The sequence below is a fragment of the Bombyx mandarina genome, chromosome 09 (assembly GCF_030267445.1).
Source record: "Bombyx mandarina strain Sakado chromosome 09, ASM3026744v2".
NCBI lineage: Eukaryota > Metazoa > Arthropoda > Insecta > Lepidoptera > Bombycidae > Bombyx > Bombyx mandarina.
Window position 1 is genome coordinate 1223 of NC_143216.1, and position 12083 is coordinate 13305.

Sequence of the window (12083 nt, forward strand, 5' to 3'; positions counted from 1 at the left end):
GAGTCCATCGTGCATCTGCGACCCAGCACAAGCAGAGACAGTACAGCACTTGCTCTTGGTGTGTCCGATCCACGCAGTGGAGAGGTTTGAATTTGAGCAAGAGTGCAGCACAACCTGACAGTGGATATGATTCAAGAGCTAATTGCGGGGAATAATAGAGAATTATTTATGAAATACTGTACAAAATTGTAGAAAAAGTGACAAATAGAAATAAATTAGTATAAGTAAATTATGTTTACATAATATAAGTTATATATTAAGATAACATAAAAATATAAAGTAAGCAAATAGTATAGTTAAGGAAATGTAAAAATAGTTATAAGATAAATAAGTATAAGACAAAGAGAAACAAAACTGACCCCTGTGCCGTTGTTGTGTTGTTGAGTTTCTTATTCAATACCAACCTGTACATAAATCCCTAAGAATAGAAATAAAGAAAATGAAGAAAAGTAGTTAGCGTAGCGTAGTAGTATAACGTAGTTGGGAATCCCACCCAGAAAAGTAGCGAATGGTGATGAACGAGTGAAAGATGGTATGTAGCATGAAAGTACGAGAAGAAAACTTGCGAGAACTGGAGTGAAAGAGAACTTGTTAGAACAGGCTCCGATCATGTTGGAGGTAGACAAAGGAAAAAAAAAAAAAAAAAAAAAAAAAAAAAAACCTAACCTTTTTTTTTTTTTTTTTTTTTCGGGTAGAGGGCCGAACCTCCTACGAGGTCCCCGCGCAAAAGGGGCGCGCGGGGTATGTGAGACTCAACGATCTGCATGGTGTTGTGAGCAGACCGCGGGCCCAAGGATTTTAGAGCCCACCCACTAAACGACTCCCCTGCACTCTTACACCCGACGTCCGATCCCCTCCGAGGTCAGAACCCGGATGAGGTAGGGGGGCTACCGCGGTCAACACTACAACCAGACGGCGCGGCTCACCCCAAGGACGCCCAGCCGACGGAGCCTTCGAGGCGAATCGAAGGCTCTGAAACGTCGGCCGTCTCGGTACGGCAGCCCGTCGGGCCGCCCAGACGGTGCCGCTGGTGTCCCGGAATACCCCGCTGGACCAGAACCAGCCTGCCGGGTCGGGACGCGATACACCGTCGACCGGTCGCTCTATTCACTCCACGGCAGCGCGCTAGAGTGCTGGTAGCGCGCCGCGCGGCCTCACCCCCTCAGGTCGCCCCTTGACCTTCACCGGGGGGAGGCCGCCACCTACAGGGGCCGGGACGTACGGGCGTATTCCCGCCTCCGGCCCCCGGCTCGACGGCGACGGATCGGTGCGGAAAGGGAAGAGCTCTCCCTCTCTCGCTCCGCCGCCTCCTTCTGCGAGATGGTGGACTCGCAGAAGTCGAGCATCGCCTTCCAGGACGCGTCGCTGCCGAGCATCGTAGCCACGACGCGCGGCAGCGAGAGGTCCTCTCCAATGACCGCGACGAGGGCGGCGCGTTGCTCGTCGAATCCAGAGCAACGCGCCAGCGTGTGTTCCGCTGTATCTTCCTCGTCGCGGTCCGCGCAGTGGTGGCACTGCGCCGTCGGTTCCCTTCCGGCTATCTTGTGCAAGTACCGGCCGAAACAACCATGGCCGGTAAGCATCTGCGTCAGCCGGAAGGTGAGGCATCCGCGGTCGCGGCCCACCCAGTCCGCGAGAACCGGGCGGACCGCCTCGACGGTACGGAGGCCGGCCGACGGGTCCGCCAAGCGGCGAGACCACGCCTCCAGCACGGACCGCCGAGATTGGAGCCTCCGCGCTCGAACTACTCCTTCGCCGGGGCGCCCTTCCCCCCTAGAGCGGAGGTCGCTACGCCACCTGTAATCGGCAGCGAGCGCCTCCGCCTCCAGGTCCCAGGGTGGCGCCCCGGCGAACAAGCACGCCGCCTCGAAGGAGACGGTGCGGTATCCTCGGATCGCCCTGACCGCGATCGCGCGCTGCGGACGTCGCAGCGCGGCGACGTTCTCGCGGGTCAGGGCGTGGCACCATACGGGCGCGCCGTATAGTGCCATCGACCGCACCACCCCCATGTAGAGGCGGCGCGCCACCTGATCGGGACCCCCGACGTTTGGAAGCAGCCGGCTCAAGAGCCGGCCGCCGCCATCAGTCGAGGGCCCAATTTTTCAAAGTGAGCGCGGAAGCTCCACCGACCGTCCAGTTCGAGGCCGAGGTACCGAAGACCGGTCACCCCGACCCCGACGCGGACGCCTCCGATCACGAGGTGGGCACCCAGAGGCGGCGCTCGTCCCGGCCCGTGAAACAACAGGGCCTGGGTTTTGTCGAGCGCCACCTCGAGCCCCAACCGTCGGATCCTAGTGACGACGTGTGCCACGCCTGCGCACGCCAGACGGGCAGACTCCCGGTAGTCCCTCCCCGGAGCCACGACTAGAGTGTCGTCAGCGTAACAAATGACGCTCAGCCCGGGGAGGGGACCCCGAATGACGCCCCGCAGGACCCAGTCGTAGCCGATGTTCCACAGCAGGGGGCCCAGGACGGACCCCTGCGGAACACCGCGCTCGACAGGGAAGCGGTACATCGCCCCACCGTGTCCGATGCACTGGATCGACCTGCCCTCGAGATAGGAGCCGATCAGTCGGCGGAGGTATGCGGGGACGCCGTGATACTCCAGCGCCCCCGCGATCACCGACCAGGGCAGGGTGTTGAAGGCGTTCCTTACATCTAAGGATAACGCCATCGCCACCCCGCCCCGGGATACGGCTTCGTCGGAGAGGGCCCTCACGCGCAGAATTGCGTCGATAGTCGAGCGGCCCTCTCTGAAGCCGTACTGTTCCGCCGAAAGATCGGGACCCGTCTCGGTCAGGTGCCGGACGATGCGGGCCGCGACGATCCTCTCGAGCATCTTGCCCGCTTCGCCCAGCAACACGATGGGGCGATAGCCCGCGGGTGAGTCCGCGGGGCGCCCGTCCTTCCGCAGAAGGACCAGTCTGCCCGTCTTCCATTTCGACGGGAACCGTCCCGACTCGAGGCACGCTTCGAAAAGCCCCCCGAGCCGGTCCCCTAGGGCCTCGAAGGCCAAGCTCCAGACCCGGCCGTGAACACCGTCAGGGCCGGGGGCCGCGTCCTTCGCTCTCATTCTGGACACGGCCGCATGGATCTCCGCCCCCGTGATAGGGGGAGGGGGCTCCTCGGCAGCGGGAACGCTGGGGCGACGCGGAGGCGTGCCCCACGTGGCGTCCATCTGGGGGGGCTCAAAGTCCCCCCCCGCCGCCGGCGGGAAAAGCGCGGAGACTATATCCCGCAGCTGCCGAGGCTGGAGCCGCTCGGTCACCGGGAGCGCCCACGGCTGCAGTTTCCTGCGAACCATCTTGTATGGGCGCCCCCAGGGATCTTCGTCGAGCGACTCCAGGAGAGTCTTCATGCTCTGCTTCTTGGCCTCGCCGATGGCCAGCTGCAGCGCCGTCTGCTTTTGACGACAGTCAGCGTGCAGCCGGGCCGCCGTCTCCGCGAACGTAGCGTCGCGACGACGGCGGCGGCGGTGGCGTGCGCTCCGGCGGCGCGCCCTCACGCACTCCTCGCGGAGTCTTGCGATCTCGGGCGACCACCAGAACGCACCCCCACGTGGTGCTCGGGGGCCGACCCGGGGCATGGCGGCATCACAGATGTTTGCCATGGTGCCCCGGAACCAGTCGACCTCCGCATCCACGTCCGCGAGCCGCGCGGGTTTTGGCGCCCACGCAGCAACAGCGGCCGCCTCCATCAGCAACTCCTTGTTCATTCGTTTCAAGGCCCACCTGGGGAACGAACGGGGCGCACCTTGCGGGAGCTCCTCCTCACCGCGGGCGCCCGCGGCTGGCGACGACGACAAGGAGGAGGCGGAGAGCTCAAATCGGACGTATCGGTGGTCCGAGAGCGTCTCCGCCCCCTCGAGTACGCGCCAGCCGCGGGTGCGGCGCACGGCGGACGGGGACGCGAACGTAACGTCCACGTGAGATTCCCCGTTCCACCGCACGCAAGTCGCGACCGTACCTCTGTTTAGAAGACAGAGGCCGGTCGCGATCGCCCACTCCGAAAGAGCCTCGCCTCGCGAATCCGTGCGGGGGGAGCCCCAAGCCGTACACTTGGCATTGAGGTCCCCCGCGACGATGACAGGGCGGGACCCGAAGCGGTGCAAGAGCACCTCGAGCCCGCCCAGAAACCGCTCGAACTCGGCGAGGCTCCTGTTCGGAGAAAAGTACGCCCCGATCACGACGGTCCCGTCGATCCTAGCCGCGACGTACCCGGGTCCCCTGGCCACCATATCCAAGGGGGGTAACGCCGCGGACTGTCTAAGTACGATGGCCACGGAGCCGTCGACGTCCCCGATCCAGCAGTCCTGGTCGGTGGGGACGAAGTACGGCTCCGCGGCGACAGCGACGTCGATTGACCACTCCGCCATGGTGTGGACGAGGAGATCCTGTGCCCTGGCGGAGTGGTTCAAATTACTTTGGAGGAAGCGATGGACGCAACCCATTACGGGGCTACGTCCATCGCTCCCTCGTCTGTCCCGCCCTGCGGCTCGACAACAGCCGCGGCGGGAACTGACTCGCCGGCTGCCCTTGTTGCAGCCGGCTTCTTTTTCTTTCCGCCCCTCCTCGTTTTTGTAGAGGAGGGGGCAGATTTACACGCCGGGCCCCCGGCCCGGTGGTCGGCCTTCCTTTTGGCCGCGTCGCACAAGACGCAGTGCGGCGCGGCTGTGGTGCAGGAGGCTGCCTTGTGCCCCGGTTGGCCGCAGCGGAAACACAAGCCGCTGCGGTCCACGGTCGAGGGGCACTTGGCGAGGCCGTGGCCGGTGCCGAAGCACCGAAGACAGCGCCACGGCCTGGCATCCTGCAGCTGCACGTGGGCCACTACCCAGCCCACGCGCAGCCTTCCTGGGCTGTCGGAAGGCCGCCCCTGTGGAGGGGTGGCCAGAAGGGTCGCCGTTGCAATCGGGCAACGCGCCCACGCCGTCCGGGTACCAGAGTAGGTTACCCGGAGCTCCCCGACTTTGACGTCGGCGAGGGCGCAGTTGCCCTGCGACGCGATGGCCGAGGCGACCTCCTCCTTCGTGGCACACTCGTCGAGGCCCGTAATTTTCACCTCCGCCATTTTTACGGGCCGCGCGATGCGCACCACCTCGGGATCCGGCAGGATTTCCCTCAGCCGGGCCGCCAATTTTTCGGCCGCGGCGTTGGTGTTCGGGCCGGGGCACTCTATGAGACGTGCCCCGTTGGCCGTCTGCCGGACCTTGATGCCCCCCTCCACGCCGAGGGCGTCCACATCCACGCCGCCGCGCGCCTGGGTCATCACCTCGTGGTAGGTGATGCCTTTTTCTTTGCCGGCCGGCAGCAGCTCCACTACCACTGCAGCCGACCGCGGGGCGCGCGGCCTCCTTCGTCCATTTCGGCCCCTCGGCTCCGCTCGACCCTCTTGGCGGGGAGCGGCGGCCGCAGGGGCGGGCTTGGGGCGCGGCGCGACAGGCGCCGCCACCTTTTTGGGCCCACGCCGCACTACCGTTGTCCATGCCTCTTCCATAGTGGCAGGAGCCGGGGGCAGCGGGCGGGGCTGGGGAGTCGGGGCCGGTTTCGCAGCGTTGATGCCCCCCTTCTTCTTGGTCCGGCTCCTGCCGGGCCCCGCCTTCGCAGGCTGGGACGGGGCAGGAGCAGTCTTCTGAGTCTTGCGTTCGCCGGTGACTTTTGCTCCTGAGGGGGCGGGTTTTGGTGCCCCCGTATCTTTTTGGGTCCCCGAAGCGGCCGGACATGCCGCGGGTGTCGCGCCCTTTTTAGGACCGCTATACGTTCTAGCGGCCACAGTCCTGCGGGGTGCCGGTGTAGGAGCTCCGTTTTTCACCTCATGAGCGAGGGGCGGTCTTGCGCGCTCAACAGTCGAGCTCCTTGCCTCCTGTATAAGGAGCTGCCGCCTCAGCTCCTCGACCTCAGTGAGGCCTTCCGCTTCGGGCGGAGGAGGGACAGGTGCCGAGCTGCGTTGCCGCTCTATAAGGTCGGCCACCATGGTCCTCAACTCGGCCATGTCGACGCGGAACTGTCCGTTCTCCGCCCGAAGTCGGCCATTTTCCTCCGCCAGTTGCTCAAGGCGGGCGTGCTGCAGGGCTATTTCCTGCCGCAGGCCTGCCGTCTCCGTGGTCGTGGTGCGGTCCAAAAAAAAAAAAGTTCAGCTCGCGCCGAACCCGCCCAGCTTAACGACTACCGACTAAAACCCAACGAGCTCCTTCCTTTCCGGCATAGGGGGAACCTACGATACCGCAGGGAAACGCGCCCCGCAGGCCCCCCACACCGGCTCCCAGCCTGACGAACGGCGGGATCAACGTCGGCCATTGCTGACCGCAACTTCTTCGTGAGGTGGGCACCGGAGCCACAGCGCCCTATACCCTCACCACCACCACTGGACTATCGTGTCGAGCATCAGGCGCCCCCGCGCCCGACGCCCGACGGTCTCTACGGGAGCTGAGCGGGGGCCCTTCGCCCGCGCCGCCCACCCCGTCTCTTTCGCCTGAGTGCAACTGAGTTTGAGTCGCACTCTCTGTCTCGCTCTTCCGTTTCGCGGAGCGTCATGACCAGGTCCGCATAGTCGGCCATCGCTCTCCAGCAACGCTCGTCCTCGACCATGCGGGACACTACGACCGGCAAACTTAAGTCTGCCCCGAGCACCGCGACAAGCGACTGCCGCGGATACTCCCACCTCGGGCACGCTTCGAGGGCGTGCTGCGCGTCGTCGTCTGGATGCCCGCATTGGTGGCATCCGGGATGCGGCTCTCTCCCGACCCGCCACAAGTACCTCCCGAAGCAGCCATGCCCCGAGAGGACCTGCGTGAGCCGGAAGTCGAGCACGCCGTGACGCCTGTCAATCCAGGCCTCCAACACGGGCACCAGGGCTGCGAGGGTGCGCCGCCGGGTTCGAGAACCACGGTGGATCTCCTCTGCAGCCAGCCTCTCTTTCCACTTCAACGTTGCCACGCGACGCGCAGCACGCCTCCATCGGGCGACGACAGACAGACGGGGCACACTTCCCCGACCCAAAGATTGCGCCCTGCGCCGGTACACCGCGGCCAGGACCTCGGCCTCGTACTCCCACGGAAGGGAACCGGCGAGGGCGCAAGCGACCTCCGTCGAAATGGTGCGGTAGCCCCGCACGACCCTCACCGCCAGCACCCTCTGAACCCTCTGCAAGAGGGCCGCGTTGCGAGCGGAGAGCGTGGGCGACCAGACGGGAGCGCCGTACAGGGCCATGCTCCGCACCACTCCCAGGTAAAGACGCCGGACCGACTTTCCTCCTCCTCCAATGTTAGGGAGCAAGCGGGCTAAGGCACCCGCCGCCCCGAGCAATTTCGGGACCAGCACATCAAAATGCCGGTCAAAACTCCACCTGCTGTCCAGCACGAGCCCCAAATATTTAAGTTGGGACCGGACAGCGATCGCAGTCCCTCCGATGGTTATGCTCGCGCCGGGAGGAGGCCTCTTCCGAGCCGGGTGAAAACACACGGCCTCAGACTTGTGCAGGGCGACCTCCAGGCCGAGCTTCCTTATTCTGGCTACGACTGTTGCCACCGCAGCCGCAGCCAGAATCGACGCCGAACGGTAGTCGTCTCCGCGGGCCGTCACCAGCGTGTCGTCGGCGTAGCAGATGACCTGCACGCCACGGAGGTTAGCCCCGCGGAGGACCCAGTCGAACCCGACGTCCCACAGGAGCGGACCCAGAACCGACCCCTGCGGGACACCACACGAGACCGCTTTGTGTCCCCACCCCCTCCGTTCGGGGAAGACCACAGCCCGCCCTGCGAGGTAATCCTCGATCAGGTTCCGGAGACCGGTGGGGACGCGGTGAAACCTTAACGACTCCAGGATCGTGCTCCAGGGGATCGTATTGAAGGCGTTGGATATGTCTATAGACACCGCCAACAACACGCCTCCCCGGGAGCACGCCTGGTCGGAGAGGTCGCGGACGCGCTGGACCGCGTCCAAGGTCGAGCGACCCCTCCGGAACCCGTACTGAGAGTCGGCCAGATTTGGCCCGACATTTTCAAGGTGCCGCACGAGGCGACCGGCAACGACGCGCTCGAGAAGCTTGCCGGCCTCGCTCAGCACGACTATTGGGCGATACCCCGATGGCTGGTCTCTGGGGCGCCCCTCCTTGGGGATGAGGACCAACCGACCCGTCTTCCATTCTTCCGGGAACCTGCCCTCTCGGAGGCACCTGCTGAGCAGCCCTCGGAGGACAGGTCCCAGACCACCCTCAGTCTGTAATGCCAGCGCCCAGGCCCGATTCGACAGTCCATCGGGACCTGGCGCCGTCCTCCTCGCCTTCATTTTTTCGATGGCCGCACCAAATTCCGCCGGCGACACCTCCTCCTCTTCTGCACCAATCTGAGCTCCGGTTGTCGGTGTTATCATGACGGGGGGAACGAAGGGAGTTCCAGGTGCGTCCGGAAACAGTCCCCCAATCACGTGCCGAACGATGTCAGGCGGCAGGGTGCTCGTCGCGGGCGGGGCCCAAGAGCGCATTGTGCTCCGCGCGAGGCGATACGGTCGCCCCCACGGGTCGCGGTCCAGCGTCTCCAAAAGCTCCTTCCACGCCGCCTCCTTCGCCTCTCCAATGGCGACGCGCAGGGCCCGCACGTCCTCCCGGTACTCCTCGTACGCCCGGTCCTCCTCTTCCTCGTCCCGGCGCCTCCGACGACGAAGGTGTTGATATTTTCGGCGACTACCGGCGCATCGGCGTCGCAGGCCGGCGATCCCCTCGTTCCACCAGTAGACTTGGCGCCTCGGCGCGTACGCTCGGACGCGGGGCATGGCGTAGTCGCAGACTCGCGACATCGCCTCGCGCAGCCGCTCCGCACCCTCGCGCACGTCCGCCGGCTCGCCCAGGGAGTCCAACCGCCAGGCCTGGACGACGGCCGCCTCCTGCAGCCGCTCCGTGTCGAGGCGCTTCAGGGCCCAGCGCGGGCCCTCCACGCCGCCACCAAAGGGCAAAGTCGTTACCGAAGAAGACTCCGGGGCCGCGGCCACACGGAAACCAATGTAGCGGTGGTCGGAGAGCGTCTCCACGTCGACCAACACCTCCCAACCGCAGACGCGGCGCGCGACGTCGGGGGTCGCAAAAGACACATCCACCACGGACCCACCCGAACGACGGACGCATGTGTTCTCGGCGCCGCGGTTGAGGACAACGAGACCGCTCCCGACCAACCACTCCTCAGTCTCCCGTCCCCTGGGACAGGTGACCGGGGAACCCCAGGCGGACGACTTCGCGTTGAGGTCCCCGAGAACGAGCGCGCGCCTTGAGCGCGACCTCCCCACGACCTGACCGAGTTCGTCGAGAAAGGACTCGAATTCGGCGAGCGGCCGGTTGGGGGAGAAATACACCCCGACGACGAGCAGGCCCGCCCAGAAGACTGCGACGAAGCCCCGACCCCTCTGTACGACGTCGAATTCGGGCGGAGCGCCCACCGCTGACCGACGCTGGACCACGGCCACCAGGCCGTCAATATCTCCCGCCCAGTCGGGAACCGAAGGGACCCGATAGGGCTCGGCGACGACCGCCAGATGGGTCAACCGCTCCGCCATGCTCTGGATCAGCAGGTCCTGAGCTCTGGCGGAGCGATTGAGGTTGCCCTGTAAGATATGACACGGGCTGCTGGTCATTGTTCGTCGTCCATTGGTGTCGCCGTAGCCGTACCGGGCTGACTCCGCCGTTTCTCTTCGGCGGCGCTGCTCCTCTGTTGCCTTTGTTTCGGGGGCTTGGCGCAAGCCTTGCCCCCGGAGACGTGCGCTGCAGGCCTACCGGCGCCGGCGCAGATTGTACAGTGCGGGGTGAGCGCGCAGCCCGCAGACTTGTGGCCGGTCTGGCCGCAGCGGTAGCACTCACCACTGCGGTCCACCGACGATGGGCAGCGGGCACTCACGTGGCCCAGTGCGTGGCAGCGGTAGCACTGCAGGCGCCTTGCCTCGAGGAGTTGCGCGCGAAGGACGCTCCACCCGATCCGCAGCTTGTTGACGGCCAATATTTTTTTGACGCCCGCTATGGGGCATCTGACCAAGACCTGGCCAGTTCCTCCGGGGCCCATTTTTATTTCCCCAACCTTCACAGTGTCGGGGGGGCACTCTCCAATCCTGGCGACTTCGGCAACAAGCTCTTCCCGGGATATTGATTCGTCGAGGCCGCTCAGTCTGACAGCGGCCGTTATTGTCGGCCTCGAGACGACAATGCTGTCCGAGGGCAAAACCTCCCGTAATTTCTCCGCCAGCAAATCGGCTTTTTCGTTCTGGTCGGCGCCGTCTACGACCAATACTTTTGCTCCCGTCACTGCAGAGCGTATCCGCCTGATAGGGATCCCCAGCTCTGCCGGATCGATCTTAGCCCTAGCCTCGGCGAGGACTGCCCGATAGGTGACTCCGCGCTCGACGGCCTCCGGCTGCAGCTTGACAATGACCGCCTGCGAGCGCGGTGGCCGGAGTCTCTTCTTCTTTTCCTTCAGGGGCGGTGGAGCGGGGACGGTGCCGGTCGCCGTCGCCGTCCTCGGCTTGGCGCCTCTTCGGGCTACCGTCGTCCAGGCTTCCGTCAGAGCAGCTGGGGCGGGGGGGAATGTCCGTGGTTCTGGTTGAGCCGGCTGCTGCCTGCTTTTCGGCGCCTTCTTTTTCTGCGGGCCACCACCGTTGGGTGCCGCCGTCGCGACCGCAGCTGTTGGTCCGGGCGTCGGCATTGATTCTGCTGCCGTTGGTGGTGTCGGCGTCTTTTCTTGACCGCGGCTTCTCCTGTGGTCTGCGGCCAGGGGTGGTCTCATCCTGGGCTCTGGAGGCAGTCGCGCTTCCAGCCCAGAGAGGCGCGCATCCAGCATGGTGCCGACCGCACGCATGATGCGCTGGAGGCGCCGCTCCTCCTCGTCGTCGCTCCGTTGGATCGGGGCGGGAGCGGGTACGGGGGCGGGGACGGCTGCCGGCGATCCCACGGCCTGGGCCAGGCGCGCCATCTCCGACCTCATGTCGGCGATCGCATTCTTGAGGTGCAGGATCTCGGCCTCCTGCCTCCTGCAGAGCTCCTGCAGCCTCTTCGTCTCACCGTCGGTAGTCCTTGCTGCCATCTCTTCCTTGGCCTCCCGAATGGCGGCAGCCATCTCCTTCAGGGCACGTACGTATGTGCCCTTCAGGTTCCCAGACTTGGCCGCGATTGCTACGGCCAGCTTCGCGGACTCGTCTAGTCGGCGTTCGGGGTCGAGTGTTGGTTCCCCCGTGCTGCCCGCGACGGCGTCCTCCCTCACTCGCAGCTTTCGGACACTCTCGGTGACCTCTCTCTCGGCGCGCAGCGCCAGCTCCTCTCGTTGGGCCTTCACATACGCCTCCTTGGCGGCGGCGAGGCCAACGTACTGCCCGGTTGTGGGCGGTCTTCCTCTGCCCCTCTTTGACGGGGTCTTGGAGGCGGCTCTTCCGGCTGAGCACGCCGTCTCTTCACCGGAGCTGCTCTCTGAGCACTCCGTGCTGGAGCCCTTCAGCCTCTTTCTTCGGCTTCCAGTCAGTGACGAACGGCCCGAGCTGGCCGTCGCCATGCTATCGTCCGACAAGACGTTTGCTGCTTCGTTGTCCTTCACGGACCCTCCTCGACGTTCTTTGTTTTCTCCGTCCTTCGCGGACACCCTACCACCGTCCTTCACGGACCTCTTCGAACAGTTATTGCCCCCCCCAGAAGACGAGGGGCAGCGTGCGGCCGATCGCTCGGCCGCACGGAGGGATTCTCCCCCCGCGGAGCGGGAGGTACCCTCCTGGGGTAATTCTTCTTTATAACTGGACATTTTTTCATTATGTTAGTTCCTGTTTTTATTAGCCAGGGGTACGGTCCCCTGGGACGCCCTCGCGACTGGTCTCCCACCAGCCATGCATCCCATCGCCGGGCGCCAGAGCTTAAGATTGGGGTATTTTTTATAGAGGTTTACGTCCTCGCAGCCCCGTACCTCGCGGCAGCGGCCCCCGTCCCCCACACGGTGAGGATTACGGGTTGGCCGGCAGTCCATCGAGTGCAACGAGCAGCACGACAGACCACCGCCCTACGCTCGAGTGAGCACCAATCCACGAAGCCACGCCGGTATACCGGTACCCCCCTCTGGAGGGCGTTCCCCT